Source organism: Schistocerca piceifrons, chromosome 5, assembly GCF_021461385.2.
Source record: "Schistocerca piceifrons isolate TAMUIC-IGC-003096 chromosome 5, iqSchPice1.1, whole genome shotgun sequence".
Lineage (NCBI taxonomy): Eukaryota > Metazoa > Arthropoda > Insecta > Orthoptera > Acrididae > Schistocerca > Schistocerca piceifrons.
In genome coordinates this window covers 194,860,676-194,878,040 of record NC_060142.1, presented here as the reverse complement: position 1 = coordinate 194,878,040, position 17,365 = coordinate 194,860,676, and positions in this window count along the sequence as shown.

Sequence of the window (17,365 nt, the reverse complement as noted above, 5' to 3'; positions counted from 1 at the left end):
TTTTAGGCTTGAAACAAGAGTTTTTGTTGTCATTCAGTCTGGAGTTTTGCGGTATATGCATAAGTACCTTACTTCTAAATATTTTTCCTCGTGTTGCTTTCCGTCCTACGTTAAGAACATCGTGAAAGTTTGCAACATTTTGTCATACGCAGCGACGCATCATTTTTAGTTACTGACATGCAGAATCAGACCACAAGCTGTCCCTTAAACATTAGTTCATTCACTCAGCTCGGACGTCTTCAATTTCCTGGTTATGAATATGATCCGAACCTATCATCTCGAAAATAATGGCTGTATTCTACGAGTGCACATTTTGCGACATCCAGATGTCGCAGTTCTTTAAGTGAAACAGCAGAAACATTCATCCTTGCTCTTTAAACTGAGAGAGATTTCAATATTACTGTATTCCTCTGTGTTATTTGCGTCGGCATAAATAGTCAATAGTTTGGGTATGATTTCCATGCCACGCTAGTAGCTGTTTCCAATGCCGCGACATTCCCAATGGCGTGGACTATGTCAGACAGAAAGCGAGTTTACGTAGATACTGAATCAGGTGAACATTTTTAATTGCATTAACGAATTTAAACGGCCTCTTGTGTTGCTGCAACTTTGGCGATTAACGTTTGCTCTGAATAGCTCGGAAATATGCACGATGTTCTGATGGGTGGGCCGGCCTCTGTGGCCCAGCGTTTCTAGGCGCTTCAGTCCGGAACCGGGCTGCTATTGCGGTCGCAAGTTCGAATCCTGCCGCAGGCATGGATGTGTGTGATGTCCTTAGGTTAGTTAGGTTTAAGTAGTTCTAAGTTTAGGGAACTGATGACCTCAGATATTAAGTCCCATTGTGCCTAGAGCCATTTGAACCATTTTCGGATAGGTGGTATCATTATGATTTGAGAACGTCTTGAAATGGTGAACACTTGTGTGAGCGGGCACTCAATATCCTGAATGGAGCTTTACTTAAAGTTGTACTTTATGTGTGTTTCATGCAGTGGTTATCATTGAATCCTGCACCGTCTTGCCGTTGTTCATTACTGGCTGTTCCTCCTTTTTAGGGGCCATTTCCTATGCTACGAGGGTGACCGGACCTCCGTCCTGTTTGACAAGGATGGTACCAGAATGAGGAGAACAAACTCGACACCCATGATGGTATAATTACTAGTCAAAGACGATACCTGGAGATTATACATGACACATAACTATCGAATACACATGAGCATGTTTTATTTTGGTATAACAGCTGTAATTCTTGGAGTCATCTTAATTTTTTGTAAACAGTCTCACAGAGAAGAGTAAGTGTTCTATTTTCATTCGTATAAAATATCTATTACAGGGGAGAATTAAGAGTTCAAATAACGGTATTAGCGATGCGGTTCAATGTGCCCTTACGACAAAGTCATCGCCGAATTTTTTTTTTTTTTTTTTTTTTTTTTTTTTTTTTTTTTTTTTTTTTTTTTTTTAGAATAAGGACTCAGAAGCGCCGTTGAAGTGATTTACTCTCGAAGTCTTTCATAAAGAGGTTTGCTACTACGCAAGGCATGCGCTATCGGATCAATTTCTTCACACCAGTAGCAACTGACTAAATGTGAGAAAACTTTGGATGTGATGTATGAGGGTCTGTAGAAGTAGCTGGGACTGGGTGCACCACTAAGTTATTGGAATACCCACGACAACAGACAGGTCTCCCCAAAAGGATTACGACCTTTCAAAAAACTAATAGAAGTAATGGTGGCCTATAGTGAAAAAAGTTCCCTCGAGAATACTGAAGAATTGGACGCTGGGTGGATTATACAGAGGGCTTAAATGCACTGTAGCGCCACCCCCCGCCCCTTTCCTGTGCAACGAATTCTTTCTCTTTTTTTTTCTTTTTTGACACCCTGATAAGTTTTCGACGCTTAGATCATATTGTATTGATTTTGATAGTGCATCTGATTTTAGACTGCATTTTCTCATGTTTATTACGAGAAACTATGTATCGTTACGCACTTCATCGGACGTATTTTTTTTCGGTCATCAGTCTACTGATGGTTTGATGCGGCCCGCCACGAATTCCTTTCCTGTGCTAACCTCTTCATCTGAGAGTAGCACTTGCAAATTACGACCTCAATTATTTGCTTGACGTATTCCAATCTCTGTCTTCCTCTACAGTTTTTGCCCTCTACAGCTCCCTTTAGTACCATGGAAGTCATTCCCTCATGTCTTAGCAGATGTCCTATCATCCTGTCCCTTCTCCTTATCAGTGTTTTCGACATATTCCTTTCCTCTCCGATTCTGCGTAGAACCTCCTCATTCCTTACCTTATCAGTCCACCTAATTTTCAACATTCGTCTGTAGCATCACATCTCAAATTCTTCGATTCTCTTCTGTTCCGGTTTTCCCACAGTCCATGTTTCACTACCATACAATGCTGTACTCCAGACGTACATCCTCAGAAATTTCTTCCTCAAATTAAGGCCGGTATTTGTTATTAGTAGACTTCTCTTTGCTAGAAATGCATTTTTTGCCATAGCGAGTCTGCTTTTGATGTCCTCCTTGCTCCGTCCGTCAATGGTTATTTTACTGCCTAGGTAGCAGAATTCCTTACCTTCATTGACTTCGTGACCATCAATCCTGATGTTAAGTTTCTCGCTGTTCTCATTTCTACTACTTCTCATTACCTTCGTCTTTCTCCGATTTACTCTCAAACCGTACTCTGTACTCATTAGACTGTTCATTCCGTTCAGCAGATCATTTAATTCTTCTTCACTTTTACTCAGGATAGCAATGTCATCAGCGAATCGTATCATTGATATCCTTTCACCTTGTATTTTAATTCCACTCCTGAACCTTTCTTTTATTTCCATCATCGCTTCCACGATGTAAAGATTGAAGAGTAGGGGCGAAAGGCTGCAGCCTTGTCTTACACCCTTCTTTATACGAGCACTTCGTTCTTGCTCGTCCACTCTTATTATTCCCTCTTGGTTGTTGTACATATTGTATATGACCCGTCTCTCCCTATAGCTTACCCCTACTTTTTTCAGAATCTCGAACAGCTTGCACCATTTTATATTGTCGAACGCTTTTTCCAGGTCGGCAAATCCTATGAAAGTGTCTTGATTTTTTTTAGCCTTGCTTCCATTATTATCCGTAACGTCAGAGTTGTCTCTCTCGTCCCTTTACTTTTCCTACAGCCAAACTGATCGTCACCTAGCGCATTCTCAATTTTCTTACATAATCTTCTGTATATTATTCTTGTAAGCAGCTTCGATGCATGAGCTGTTAGGCTGATTGTGCGATAATTCTCGCACTAGTCAGCTCTTGCCGTCTTCGGAATTGTGTGGATGATGCTTTTTCCGAAAGTCAGATGGTATGTCGCCACACTCATATATTCTACACACCAAAGTGAATAGTCGTTTTGTTGCCACATCCCCCAATGATTTTAGAAATTCTGATGGAATGTTATCTATCCCTTCTGCCTTATTTGACCGTAAGTCCTCCAAAGCTCTTTTAAATTCCGATTCTAATACTGGATCCCCTATCTGTTCTAAATCGACTCCTGTTTCTTCTTTTATCACATCAGACAAATCCTCACGCTCATAGAGGCTTTCAATGTATTCTTTCCACCTATCTGCTCTCTCCTCTGCATTTAACAGTGGAATTCCCGTTGCACTCTTAATGTTACCACCGTTGCTTTTAATGTCACCAAAGGCTGTTTTGACTTTCCTGTATGCTGAGTCTGTCATTCCGACAATCATATCTTTTTCGATGTCTTCACATTTTTCCTGCAGCCATTTCGTCTTAGCTTCCCTTCACTTCCTATTTATTTCATTCCTCAGCGACTTGTATTTCTGTATTCCTGATTTTCCCGGAACATGTTTGTACTTCCTCCTTTCATCAATCAACTGAAGTATTTCTTCTGTTACCCATGGTTTCTTCACCGCTACCTTCTGTGTACCTATGTTTTCCTTCCCAACTTGGCCCTTTTTAGAGATGTCCATTCCTCTTCAACTGTTCTGCCTACTGCACTATTCCTTATTGCTGTATCTATAGCGTTAGAGAACTTCAAACGTATCTCTTCATTCCTTAGTACTCCCGTATCCCACTTCTTTGCGTATTGATTCTTCCTGACTAATGTCTTGAACTTCAGCCTACTCTTCATCACTACTATATTGTGATCTGAGTCTATATCTGCTCCTGGGTACGCCTTACAATCCAGTATCTGATTTCGGAATCTCTGTCTGACCATGATGTAATCTAATTGAAATCTTCCCGTATCTCCCGGCCTTTTCCAAGAATACCTCCTCCTCTTGTGATTCTTGAACAGGGTATTCGCTATTACTAGCTGAAACTTGTTACAGAACTCAATTAGTCTTTCTCCTCTTTCATTCCTTGTCCCAAGCCCATATTCTCCTGTAACCTTTTCTTCTACTCCTTCCCCTACAAGTGCATTCCAGTCGCCCATGACTATTAGATTTTCGTCGACCTTTACAGAGTGCATTACCCTTTCAATATCCTCATACACTTTCTCTATCTGTTCACCTTCAGCTTGCGACGTCGGCATGTATACCTGAACTATCGTTGCCGGTGTCGATTCTGATTAGAACAACCCGGTCACTGAACTGTTCACAGTAACACACCCTCTGCCCTACCTTCCTATTCATAACGAATCGTACACCTGTTATACCATTTTCTGCTGCTGTTGATATTACCCGATACTCATCTGACCAGAAATCCTTGTCTTCCTTCCACTTCACTTCACTGACCCCTACTATATCTAGATTGAGCCTTTGCATTTCCCTTTTCAGATTTTCTAGTTTCCCCACCACGTTCAAGCTTCTGACATTCCACGCCCCGACTCGTAGAACGTTATCCTTTCGTTGATTATTCAATCTTTTTCTCATGGTAACCTCCCCATTGGCAGTCCCCTCCCGGAGATCCGAACGGGGGACTATTCCGGAATCTTTTGCCAATGGAGAGATCATCATTACACTTCTTCAATTACAGGCCACATGTCCTGTGGATACACGGTACGTGTCTTTAATGCAGTGGTTTCCATTGCCTTATGCATCCTCATGTCGTTGATCATTGCTGATTCTTCCGCCTTTAGGGGCAATTTCCCACCCCTAGGACAAGAGAGTGCCCTGAACCTCTATCTGCTCCTCCGCCCTCTTTGACAAGGCCGTTGGCAGAATGAGGCTGACTTCTTATGCCGGAAGACTTCGGCCGCCAATGCTGATTATTTATCAAAATTTAGGCAGTGGCGAAGATCGAACCCGGGACCGAAAACGTTTTGATTATGAATCAAAGACGCTACCCCTAGACCACGGGTACGTTTATCGGACGTATAATAATTCACAAATACGTAAGCGACATTTCTACCCTCATGCTCATAAATCAAGGATAGCTGCAGAATGTGGTGTCACACAACGTGGCACTACACAAAACTGGCGTTAATAGCTTAGGCAAATAGAGAATACACACGACACAGATCTGCAAGTCCACGGTATTGGTGATAAGTTGAGGAAACCGTCCCGAAGCACATGTGCTACAAAACGCGTGTTTCCTGTGCATGTACCCCGAAGTCAATATGGGATATGATCACCATGCACACGTACACAGGCCGCACTACGGATTGGCGTACTCTGGATCAGGTGGTTAAGCAGCTGCTGGGGTATAGCCTCCCATTCTTGCACCAGTGCCTGTCGGAGCTCCTGAAGTGTCGTATTGGTTTGAAGACGTGCAGCGATAAGTCGACCGAGAACACCCCAGATGTGCTCGATGGGGTTTGGGTCTGGAGAACAGGCAGGGCACTCGATTCGCCTGACATCTTATGTTTCAAGGTACTCCTCCACGATGGCAGCTCGGTGGAGCGGTGCGTTATCATCCATCAGGATGAAGGTGGGACCCACTGCTACCCTGAAAAGGCGGACATAATGGTACAAAAGGACGTCCCGACATGCAGGGGTGTACGTGCACCAGTCATAATCCCACCCCACACCATTGAAGCACGACCTTCACATAGGGCATTAAGGGGTTGGTATCTGGTTCCTGGTTGACGCCAGATGAAAACCCGGTGAGAATCACTGTTCAGACTATACCTGGACCCGTCTGTGAACATGACATGGGACCACTGTTCCTGTGACCCTATACTGTGATCTTGACACCAGGCTTTACGGGCTCTCCTGTGACCAGGGGTCAGTGGAATGCGAGTTGCAGGTCTTCGGGCGAATAAACCATGTCTGTTCAGTCGTCTGTGGACCGTCTGCCTGTAGACAACTTTTCCAGTGGCTGTGGTAAGGTCCCGAGCAAGGTTACCTGCAGTACTTCGTAGCCGCCTGGACTCGCTGATGATGAGATATCGGTCTTCTTGAGATGTTGTACACTGTGGATGTCCCGTACTGTAGCGCCTGGACACGTTTTCTGTCTGCTGGAATCGTTGCCATAATCTTGAGACCACACTTTGTGGCACATAGTGGACCTGTGCAACGGCGTGCTCTGTTTGATCAGCCTCCAGTCGCCCTAGTAGTCTGCCCTTCATAATGTCGTCAATATGTGTTCTTTGAGCCATTTTCAACACACAGTCACCATTAGCAAATCTCAAAACGTCTGCACACTTACTCGCTGCACCGTACTCTAACATGCACCAAGACGTCTCCGCGTATGTGGACTGCTGCCAGCTCCACCGTGCGACGATCGCAGGTCAAATGCACCGCATGGTCATACCCCGAGATGATTTAAACACGTAACCTGCCCACGAGAGCGCTGTTTCACCATGTATCAGCATTATCCTTAATTTATGAGCATAGTTCTCCTGTGACGCCTGTTGGTTGATTTTCACTGTTGCTTTGTAATCTAATGCCGTCTTTCAATATATTTTTAAAAATTCGAGACTGACAATGGTTAAATGTAGGAGGGATGTTCAATCAGTAAAGCATCACATCTTGTCCTGAAAGCGAGTTTATTCTATTCGGGATTCCAATACACCATATCATTGCCCGCTCTATTGGCTGCAATACAATCTCCGTTCAGTACGACGAACTCAGGTATTACTTGCCTCAGATTGCATCCTACATTGGATCAAACAGATGGAAGTTGGAAGATGCAGATCCAAGCTGTAGGGTGGATACTGAAGAACAGTGCAGTGAAGCCTTGTGTGCTCCTTTCGGGTCCATAGACTTGTGTGAAGCCTTGCGTTTGTCATGGAGAAGGAGATGAACAATCCGAAGACGTTTCTTCAATTTCCTGAGGGTAACACAGAACACTGCATTCGGAGGGAGGACATCGAACAGAATAATCCCTTTAGAGTCCCAAAAGGTCGCTGCCATGAATTTACCGGCTGAGGTGGAGTTGCGCCACTCCATGGATTGATGTTATGATCCTGGTTCGAAGTGATGAACCGATGTCTCAACGCCTTTTACGATTTTCGTCAAAAATTGTCACCACCAGCCTCGTAACGCGCAAGGAGGACCACACAGAAAGGTCATCCGTTGCTCTTTGTGGTCTTTTGTTTGACAGTGAGGGACCTCAACCGATGGGCGAGTGTGTCAGCACTGCCAATAAAGACGTCCAGTTGTGCAGCGATGTGCTTCGATTGTGATCCGTCGATCACCTCGAAAGACAGTATCCACCGGTTACAACATATCAGGAGTCACGGCTGCAACAAGTTTTCGCAATCTTATTGTGATGATGATAGACGCCTCGCCCAAAGACTTCGTGCTTCGGTGCACCGCCCGGTCTCCGTAGACATTCTGGAAGGGCCTACGAATATCTACGATGCTCTTGTTTCCCGTCAAAAGAAACTCAACGACAGCCCTATGCTTGGAACACATCTCCGTCACAGACGCCATTTTGAATGCTACTTATATCACCGCCACCTATCTGTACTTCATGGAGCTATAGTGGCTGAAACAAGAATATTCCCCGATGTCGCAAACAAATTGTGCATTTTTTCAACCGAAAATCGCTGAGAAAAATAGTTGCTATATTACATAATGAACACCCCTCGAAAATCGTAAACGGTTTATACTGAACTTGTGACTGATTGCTGTATTCAAGTTATAATCGTTGCAGAGCAACTATATCACCTATTGTTTTTGTAGTGATTACTTTCGGTCTAATTATGCCACCTTCGGGCCGACAGTACGGAGCGAATTGTAGGTATCACAGGCTTCCATTGGTGACGCCGTTACAGCAACTGTACTGTTGTCTGCGTGACGAATGGAAGGCTGTAGCGAAATTTGATCCTTTGATGCTGCTCCCGCATTAGGCTCCGTCTACGTGAGGCAGATGGATGACGATGCTTGGAGAATGGATGCGGTGTAATCGTATCCCAAGCAGACCACACAGGTTGATCGCTAACTTGAAAGGGTTTCCGAAGTTGTTTGTATAAGAGGTAAATGGACTGGTATCTTGGTTTACAGTTTCTTGGCAGCGACATATTAAACTCTATTGTTTTCTTCGTCAGAAACAGTTGATATCACAAAGAGGGACACTAAAAGTTTAATCATTAAATGCTGTATGTTTAGAGTAGTTCTCAAAAATTCTAATCATAGGGGTCAATTTGCAAAATTATGACTTATAGTGACATAATCATCATATTTAGCTGTCTGAGACGGGTGGATACTGCATCTAGACTTTGCACACTTTAAGCTTATCAGCTATGTACGTTCATGTGGCTATTGCGCCCTGCCTATGTCGTCATATCGGACCCTGGTACTTCTGTAAGTGTAGTATGTGGTTTGCTTAGATAAATACTTCCACATTTGCAGAGAACTTAAAACACCAGAACCACCCTTCTACAAACATGGAACAAAATATGAAAATAACCAGAATAAACAACCATGACAAACTCCTTGTACAATTGCAAGAAAACTACCATATCCACAAAGCCATTACTTAGATAAGCTTGTGATAAACCAGCAAACATCAATACACTCTACTAAACTTAATAAAACAGACAATAAGATAAAAGTCATTCCACTTTTACATCCAGCTGTATCTAACAAATACATATTCTCTCTCACACACACACTCTCTCTCTCTCTCTCTCTCTCTCTCTCTCTCTCTCTCCCTCCGTCCCTCCCCCCTTCCCCCTTCCCACCCTTCCTCCCAGGTTTAACACGGCTCGGAATGAAGCGGATTTATATTACATATACATGAAATAGCAATCCGCAGCATTCAGAGCCGTGCTGAACCGCATGTATGAAGTGCCCCTTACTAGTGAAGCTCAAGTGGTTGACTATGAGGTTACACAGTATGTAGCATATCAAAACGGTTACGAGCCGGCCGAAGTGGCCGTGCCGTTAAAGGCGCTGCAGTCTGGAACCGCAAGACCGCTACGGCCACAGGTTTGAATCCTGCCTCGGGCATGGATGTTTTTGATGTCCTTAGGTTAGTTAGGTTTAACTAGTTCTAAGTTCTAGGGGACTAATGACCTCAGCAGTTGAGTCCCATAGTGCTCAGAGACCCCTCAAAACGGTTACGATCCAGAATTTCTTAACGCAGTTAATAGAAGCATAAATGGAAAAGAAAAATCCTCCTTCTCATAGAGGATCAGAAGCTCTGTTTTTTGTAGAATACCATATCCGGATGCAATATACGAGAAAACTGGTAGCCGTATGAGATCTAAGACTTTATTGCTGCGTATTTTACATGTTCGGATCCAGACCGAAATATCAGGCGCAAGGAATAGGCTGTGGTAAGTAAATACAATGAAGTGGATGTATAGTGCATTACATGCAATCATTGCAGTAATAAATATGTGTGACCAACCGTTACGTCATTATGAACAAGATTTCAGGGACACCTTAACTTAAATAACCTAAATGTTTCAAATGGCTCTGAGCACTATGGGACTTAAGTTCTGAGGTCATTATTCCCCTAGAACATAGAACTACTTAAGCCTAGCTAACCTAAGGACATTACACACATCGATGCCCAATGCAGGATTCGAACCTGCGACCGTAGCGGTCGCGCGGATCCAGACTGTAGCGTCTAGAACCACTCGGCCACACCGACCGGATTAAATAACCCACGATGCATTAATAATGCACTAACGCGAAGAAGGGTACAGCAGCCGGCCGGAGTGGCCGTGTGGTTCTAGGCGCTGCAGTCTGGAACCGAGCGACCGCTACGGTTGCAGGTTCGAATCCTGCCTCGGGCATGGATGTGTGTGATGTCCTTAGGTTATTAAAGTTTTATGAGTTCTAATTTCTAGGTGACTGATGACCTCCAAAGTTAAGTTTCATAGTGCTCAGAGCCATTTGAAGGGTACAGCATCGCAACCCCTTCAGAAAAATTAAAGGTACTTCATAAACAAGAAAAAAGTCATATCTTGAATATATTAGAGGAAACAGATATAAAAACGAAAACCAACAGTACACGTTGAATAATAAATCGGAATTAAGGTACTATGGCTTTCTGGTTAATTTTGATTCCTTGTATGATCAGGTATTAGTACATAATAAACTTCTATATTATTCTAGCTTGTAAAAGTAACAATCCAGCGCTCCTAGTCATAAGCATATGGCTTCACACAATCCACATGGATAGCTTCCGTTCCGCCAGCCAGTTAGTCTCTCTTTCATTTGTGCGGGACGCTTTTTCCTTGCCCTGCACCGGGCTGCCCTACCGTCACACCGATAATGCACTGCCATCTGATACATTCCAGATAGCAATTTGTATAGTGTCGCGACTTATCACGTTAGCAGTGACAACTTTTTACCCCCATTGCGGCCCCCTTTTCGAAAACTTCTAGCATCCGCTCACTATAAAGTATTTTCCTTTTCTTCATTTTCAGATGCAGGCAAATTTTTAAGAACGGACAATCTAATATTCACCAAAAAGTAAATTTCGACTAGGAGCAAAGGGTATGCTACGACTTTTTAACGCTGTGAGTATATTTTTGATATTGCTTTATTACTTTTAAAGTCGACAAATGTGATGACATACTACCATGCGTCTGTGACGGAGATGTGTTCCAAATATAGGGCTGTCGTTGACTTTAGTTTGACGGGAAACAAAAGCATCGTAGATATTCGTAGGCGCTTCCAGAATGTCTACGTAGACCGAGCAGTGCAACGAAGCATGATGACTTTGGACAGGGCGTCTGTCATCATCGCAATAAGATTGCGAAAACTTGATGCAGCCGTGACTTCCATGCAGATTGCATCTTCATCATAAAGTTTCTTTTTTAAAAACACCAGACGTTTATTGAAGATCCAGAAATAATTAAATGGTACCATTAAACACAATATACGTGGATATATGAATGATTTATGCTATGACAGTTTCAAATGAATCAGACTCAACAAACAGGAAGAAAACAAAGAACAGGGATAAGGAGAAATTCAAAAAATTCTATGACCACGGTAGGATTTCAGATTATGGTCGCAGTATGGATGAAAGGGAGTCACCAACGGACAGACCTTTATTTTTCTAACTGCAGAAATGTGTAATTCTTCAATATTACGAAACCCGAGCACAGTCAACATTCAAGAATGCAGTATAAGTATATTGTGGTCTTCAGTCCGCAGACTGGTTTGACGCAAGTCTCCATGTTGCTCTATCCTGTGCAAGCCTCTTTATCCCCGAATAACACTGCAACTTACATCCTTCTGAATCTGCTTACGGTGTTCATCTCTAGGTCTCCGTCTACAATTAACTCCCCCCCCCCCCTTGAAACGCGCGCACACACACACACACACACACACACACACACACATCACTCCAATACTAAATGTGCCATACTATTTCATCATATACCTTCTCTTGTAAACAAACCAGACATTTGGAGAGGATCCGTAAATTATTATATGTTATCATTAAATGTAATACATCTCTCACATTGTGTCGTATCAACTGATTCCTACTTCTAGATTGGTTGTGCCACAAATTAATTTTCTACGCAGCCCTGTTCACGACATCCCCAATAGTTACGTGATCTTCGGCATACTTTTATATTTCAAAAGCCTCTACTCTCTCTTTGTCTAAAGTGTTTATCGTCCAGTATCACTTCAATAAATGACTAAACTCGATGTAAATACTTTCAGGGAAGTCATCCTAACACGTAAATCTGTATTCGATGTTGACAAATATCTCTTCTTCAGAAACGCTCATCTTTCCATTGCTGGTCTACATTTCATATCCTCTCTACCTCAGCAATCATCACTTATTCTACTGCCCAAATCGAAATACCCATCTATTATTTTCAGTAGCTCGTTTCCTAATTAATCCCCCTCAGTATCATCTGATTTAATTCGTCGATACATCATTATACTTTTTTTTTGCTTTTGTTGATGTTCATCTTATATCCTATTCTCGAGGCACTTTCTCTAACAGATTTACAATGACAGTGTCTAAAATCTAAATTTTTATCTTCTCTCTGAACTTCAGTTCGTACTTTAAATTTATCTTTTGTTTCCATTACTGGTTGCTCGTTGTTCAGATTAAATAACATCGGGGACAGGTGACAACCTGTCTCACTACCTCTCTTTCATATCCCTCGACTCTTAAAACTGCCATCTGGCTTCCGTACAGGTTGTAAACAGCCATTCGCTCCCTTTATTTTCCCACTGCTAATTTCGAAGAGAGTTTTCCAGTCAACAGTGTCAAAATTTTTCTCTGCGTCTGCAAATGCTGTAAACGTAGGTTTGCCTTTCTTGAATGTATTTTCTAAGATACGTCGTAGGGTCAGAATTGCCGCAGTGTTCCAATCTTTCTCTGGAATCCAAACAGATCTTCCCCGGCTTCTACCAGTTACTCAATTCTTCTGTATGGGACTCTTTTTAGTATTTTGTAACCCACTTATTAAAGTCATAGTTCGGAAATGTCAAACTTACTTTCTTAGGAAATTAAATTATTACGTTCCTCTTAATGTCTCAGAGTATTTCGCCTGCCTCATACTTCTTTCAAACTACTTGGGAAAGATTTTCAATGGCTGGCTATCCTAAGGCTGTGGTAGTTCTGACGGAATGCATTCTTCACTTAGGGCCTTATTTCGTCTAAGGTCTTAAAGTGCTTTGTCAAATTCTTCTCGCAGTATCATATCTCCCATCTCATTTTCATCTACAGCCTCTTCCATTTCGACAATATTACCAACATCTCCGTTATATAGAACCTCCTCATACACCTTCTGCATTCCGGTTCTTCCTCCTTTCCTTAGGACTGGCTTTCCATCTGAGTTCTTTAAATTCATGCAGCTGTGTTACGACCCCCCTGTGTCAGGGACTGTAATGCGCAGAGATGACAGAGATTTGGTTGGCAGATAGGAGTGAATAACAAACGAGTTTGACATTGACCTTATTCTGTCGACGAATACACATTCCGACGGTGGCGCGTCATGTTTGCTTGGCAGCACAAACGCCAGCATCCGGCCGCTCCATGCATACAGACGTAGCGGCCTAGACAGAAGCCCCATGCCTCCTGGCTTTTCCCTCAAGCGCTACTAGTGGTTGCCATGTATAGAAACGAACGTAAGCAGCCAGCAGCCGTTGTTGTAGCACAGTGTCGAGGGCTCCAGCTGCCCGCTCAGAGCGGCTCGGTCGGTGACTGAGGACAGCCTCGGATCCGGGAGGCCCCGGCTCAACCCTTACAGACGTGGCAGCTTGCAGTCTGTCGGACGGCGTCACCTAGAGAGCGGAGGCTCGCCATCCCCTACTGCTGGCACCGGTGTAGCGCCAAGTTTCAGACCAGCCTCGCCACGGCTGCGAAGCAACCGTACAGCGGAATTTGGCGGATGATTCAGCGGGGGAGTTGGCTGCCGAAATTCATCACCATTTGGCCGTCGTGGTCGGCCTGCAACTTAAACAACCGTCTTTCACGCAGGCTCCTGACGCAGATGGAATGGCAACACGACGGGGCCCCTTGAGCCTCTGGGCTCCTACATCTATACTCCTTTTCCCACGCCTTTGATGTAGCCCCTCTGGAGGGAACGAATGGTGAGTTCCTCAATAATTATAACTTCAGAGTTTTCTAGCATGCTTCGGCTGCATATGTAGGTTGCTACGCGCTGTTGTAACTGCAACGTATGGGATTTTGACAGCACATCAGTGCGCTGTGTTGTGTATGATTACTTCTCACCCGTTTCCACTCTCGTTTATAGTGCCTGCCAGGCCGTGGGTCCTCGCTTGCGAGCCGTGTCCTGAAACTGCCATGCAGAACCATTGGCGTAATATCAACATTGCCAGCGCCCGTTACCCGATTTGTTCATCGGTTTCTTAAAGTCTGCCTCCCGACCGTAACTGCGCAGAATATTCAAGAATTCCCGAAATCCCTAAACATGCTTATTCGTGACGTAGCAGCTACTTCTCTTTTCTGCTAAGGCCTCCTTAATTTTCATGTTGGTGTTGTTATTTGCTTCTAAATCCTTACATTTGTCCTCTAGCCATTCCTGCTTAGCTGTTCTTCCCTTCCTGTCAGTCACGTTTTTAGACGTTAGTATTCCGTTTCACCTGCCTGATTTGCTGCATTTTTAAATTTCTCCATTCATAAATTAATTTCAGTATGTCCTGTATTGTCCGCAGCTCGTGGTCTCGCAGTAGCGTTCTCGCTTCACGGGGTCCCGAGCTCGATTCCTGGCGGGGTGAGGGATTTTTACCTGACTAGATGACTGGGTGTTGTTGGGTCGTCTTCATCATTATCATCATTCGTTCCCATTACGGTCGGAGATAAGCAACGGCAAACCACCTCCATTAGGATCTTTCCTAGTACGGCGATGCGGGTCACCGCATCGTCCTCCTACGCTCTGTCGAGAAGCATGGGACTTCATTTCCATCTCCTGTCTTATCCGAGGATTTCTATCACGCCTTAGCTTTTATCGAAGTATATTGAAATTAAACTGGTAAGTGACGAATGGCGTTGCTGTACGAATGCTATATTTAGAAACAGATATTTGAGGTTGTGGTTATGAAGAAGGCGATAAAGGAAACAAATGAGTATAGTAATCGGGTCTTCGAAATGTTAATAATCAGCATAGTTTCCAGTAGGAAGTGGTAATATTTGCTAATGTTTCAATAACATATCGGACGAAAAGGGCTTATGTGCCGAGTAAGAACTCTTGGGGTCTTTAACGCGGGAACCTTTAAGCATTAAGCTGACATAATCGTAGTCGGCTTAGATAGTCACTGAATAGTTTTCAGGAGAAAAGCTTCTTCCCTTTTCGGTAAATTTGAAAGGAAGTCTTTACTTCCCCACAAATATTATATTATTGCAGGAATTTAAGTCCTTGTTCGGTTGGAATAACTCACTCGACCTGCCCGCTAAGTGAATCTTCCACTGTGTGCCATTCATCAGCTGTGAAAATCATCGGAGGTAGTACCACTCTAAATGTCTCTGGAGACTTATCTACACCGGACTGCGACAGCTTTACTTCGAAAAACTCACGTGTATACAGCAAGTGGCGGTTATTCCAGATAACAGGAATGTTTAATAATAAGCTTTCAGTCATTGTATGATCTATTAAATTTATGTAAAACTATAATTTACACTAGTAAATATCCAAATTCTGAATTCATCGCACTTATATTCGTTAAAAGAACCTAGTAATCCTACTGGACAGTCATAAATCAGCTGCCCTATACCTCTCATCAAGGAAAAAGAATACTAACATTCCTTATAAGGTGGCGAACGACTATTTCCTAAACATACGAGTGTGGGTATGTTACATATAATATTTTGGTCGAAAGCAAAGTTGATTTCTTAACAATTAATTCTACTACCATTTTCGTTTCTGAAAGTATTTGTATGGAGTGTAGCCATGTATGGAAGTGAAACATGGACGATAAATACTTTAGACAAGAAGAGAATAGAAGCTTTCGAAATGTGGTGCTACAGAAGAATGCTGAAGATTAGATGGGTAGATCACATAACTAATGAGGAGGTATTGAATAGACTTAGGGAGAAGAGGAGTTTGTGGTACAACTTGACTAGAAGAAGGGTTCGGTTGGTAGGACATGTTCTGAGACATCGAGGGATCACCAATTTAGTACTGGAGGGCAGCGTGGAGGGTAAAAATTATAGAGGGAGAACAAGAGATGAATACACTAAGCAGATTCAGAAGGGTGTAGGTTGCAGTAGGTACTGGGAGATGAAGAAGCTTGCACAGGATAGAGTAGCATGGAGAGCTGCATCAAACCAGTCTCAGGACTGAAGACCACAACAACAACACCATTTTGTCTTCAGGTCGTAATAGTCGATCAATGTTTGCTGCACAGTAACAAAATAAAGTTATACATCAGCTGAATAATCCTTAAATTTTTCTCAACGCGACCTAAAATTTAAACAAATTGTTAATGAAGGTCCCCAAATTAAAATGGCTACAGGAAATACGCCAAGAATTCCAGAACAATTATTTTCGTAAGGCACTGAATCAGCTTAAATTAGAGGGAAGGCATAGATAAAATTACTTTGTAATCACTGGTGAAAGTGGCAGTCAAAGGAATGTTAAAGTTGCAGGAGAGGGTATATGAGCCTGGATATGTGCAATCAGAATTTCGGAAAAATATCATCCACAAAATTCCGAAGATAAAAATGCAGATAAATGCGACAACTGCCGCACAATCAGCTTAACAGCTCATTCAAATTGTTGCCAAAATTAATATAGAGAGGAATGCAAAAGAAAAGTAAGGAAAAGATAGATGACCAGTTTGACTATCGGAAAAGAAAAGGCACCACGGGCAGTTATAATGCTGCCCCCGGTAATGGAACCAAGACGTAAGAAAATCAGGAGAAGTTCACTGAATTTGTCAACACATTAAGAGCTTTTTGAATGTAAAATAATGTAAAATAGTTCGAAACTCTCGAAAAAAAACCAGGTGTAAGCGGTAGAGAAATACATCCACAAGAACCAAAAGGGAAAATAAGAATAGAAGGATAGAAACGAAGTGCCCGGATTAGAAAGAGAATAAGGCAAGCAGGCAGTCTTTCGCCCCTACTGTTCAGTTATGGACGGGTATAAACGAAAGGTTCAAGTGTTCGACTGAAATTCATGTTATTCTATGATAACATTACTATACCTAGTGAAAGCGAGGAACATATACATGACCTGCTTCATGGAATGATGACACATTATGCAATAGTTCAGAAGAAAGTCAAAATTTTTGAGGAAAACCCGAAAGGAGATTAGTGATGACCTAACGTAAACATATGGAACAAAAATGACTCTATGCTCAATGGGACTTAACATCTGAGGACATCACACACATCCATGCCCGAGGCAGGATTCGAACGTGCAACCGTAGCAGCAGCGCGGTTCCGGACTGAAGTGCCAGAACCGCTCGGCCACAGCGGCCAGCTATGGAACCATAAATTAGAGGAAGTGCAGGAATTGTGGAACTTTGGAAACAAAATAACACGTGAAGGACGAGGTAAGGAGAACATAAAAGCAGAGCAA